Consider the following 2482-nt stretch of genomic DNA (forward strand, 5'->3'; position numbering starts at 1 on the left):
TATAACTTCATTGTAGTCTTTATTTGTATATTAAGTATGATTTAAGGGGATGTGTATGAAAGCCAAGTTGACAAACAGTGGACTGTGATGTCTAGTTTTATGTGTCCACTTGGATAGGCCATAGTAATCAGTTATTCAATTAAATACAAATCTAGGTGTTGCTGTAAAGATTTTGTAAATATGGTTAACATTTAAAATCAATTAAATTTAAGAAAAGGAAATTTCCTTGATAATCTGGGAGGGTCTAATCCTCTAACTAAAAGGCCTTAGGAACAAAGTTCTAGAACTTGGAAAATATGAAAAAACAAGTTCTTCCATAGAGCTTCTGCAACACCTTGGTTGTGGCCCAGTGAAACCCATTTCAGATTTCTGATCTCCAAAACTGTAAGATTACACATGGTCGATTGACAAAGTATATTTTGGTCAGATGACTTCAATGTACTCTTAAATTCAACTATTTCGAGTTACTACATTTATATTAAGAAAAGAAGAAAGACTGAATCTTGAAGTTGTACAATTGAGTTAATATAATTCAAAACTCTCTATGATCTGGAGATTTTTAAGAGGATTTACATTTTGTGCTATACTCTATTATGGTATAAAACACCACAGAATGTGAAACTCTACATCTGCCCCATCTTTCGTCCTTCTTCTTCAAAGCCAGTGACTGCACTACAGATCTCAGCCTCTCTCTCTTTGAGAAATGGAAGGCGGAAGGAAGGGAAGGGGAGAGAGAGACCTTTTCTTCCACACTCCAATCCCCATCCAGGTAATATCCTAATTCTTCTTTTTCATTGCCAGACTTTTCAGAGTTAATACTTCCTCCACAGTCTCAATTAATTGCCATCATGTTCACTTCTCAATCCACTTTATTTTGGCTTCTAGATCTATCATTTCAACAATTCAACCTATAGTTACAAATGACTTCCATGATGCTAATTCCAATACATTTTAAATTTGATCCTTGTTTTCTGAGGTGCACTTTACATTCATCTTTCATTTCAAGTGTCTCGACATTCTCTGTTTATATTCCATAATACTTAATGCTCGTGGCTTCTCTCATAGTTCTCTGCTTGCTTCTTTTTCTCTTCTGGAGGAACAACACAACTAGACACATTCAAAGGTTTTCATGATTCACTGACTGTGTCATCCAAAGGAACTGGGGAGACAGACCAACACAACTGGTTTGGCACCCAAGAGAGAAGGAGGAAAGGAGAAAAGACCTTGGAATTCCCAATCTGGATAGATGGGGCTTAGGGCAAGCTGCTTTTTCTTTTTTGGATTTAATTTCCTTATTCATAAGACAGAATGAGGTCTAGATGATCCGTATGGGTCCTTCCAATGGCAGCACTTATCCATCGTGCTCTATCTCTTTGCTTATCTATTGTCTCCTCCACCAGACTGTGAACTGTCCCAAGGAAAGGCTTACCCTTGATCCTTCCTTATTTCCTAGCACTGCCTAGCACTGGCTGGTATACAGGAGGTAGCAGTGGGCATGGGGAATGACTTTGTGCCTCCTTCCTGAACATTTCCATTCTCTAACTTCCAGACTGTTGAGCAAGAAAATGACAAAACCATGTGCCCTTGGCCCTCTGCTATGTAAGTTTCACTGGTTGTTCAATATTTCAACTTGCTTGCCAGTACCCTTAGCATTAACTGTCACAGCTGTTTCGAATCCCCACTCTGCTCAGACACCAAATATTCCCAGGCCCTGCCAGGACAAAATGTGCCTCAGAATCCTCTAAGAAAATTGAGATTATTTGGTATCAGAGACTAAACTGCCCATTCCCTTCCGTTATCCTGCCTCTTATACTTCTAACATGTTGGTCGTCCCAGGTGAATCCCCTCAAAACTACAACTACTGTGTTAATTAAGGGTAGAAAAGAGTGATCACTACTCATCCTCTCTGTCCCATGGCACCCTCCCTTGGTTCAGGCCACCATCACATCTTATCTGAATATTCCAATAGCATGAGAACTGGTCTTCAAGGTCCAGCCTTACACCCCCTATACATAAATGTTCCTATAAGACCCTGAAACTTGGAACCCCAGACTGCCTAGGTTCGAATCACGATCCTACTTCTTACCCTCTCATATCTTGTTTGATGCCCTGTCTTGCCCTCTGATGGGCAATTGCCTAATCTCTTTGTGTCTCCGTTTCCATATATATAAAACAAGAGTAATGATAATATCTACCTCAAATGTTTATTCTGAGAATTAAATGAGTTACCACATGTAAATCACTTTAAAATAGTACTTGGCACTTAGAAAGCACACAATAAATATTTTCTGCTATTACTATCTTCTACATAGCTGCCAGAGTGATTTACGATTTAACCACCACACTTTCTATCCTAAGTCCCTCCAGTGCATTTCCATTTACTTAAAATTGAACTCCTTCCCTAGGCCTACCACTATTTGTGTTGCTGGTGCTTTTTCATTGCAGCTAAGAAAATTCAATTCAGTGGATATTTGCCCAGGAA

Source organism: Pteropus alecto, unplaced genomic scaffold (genome assembly GCF_000325575.1).
Source record: "Pteropus alecto unplaced genomic scaffold, ASM32557v1 scaffold25, whole genome shotgun sequence".
Taxonomy (NCBI): domain Eukaryota; kingdom Metazoa; phylum Chordata; class Mammalia; order Chiroptera; family Pteropodidae; genus Pteropus; species Pteropus alecto.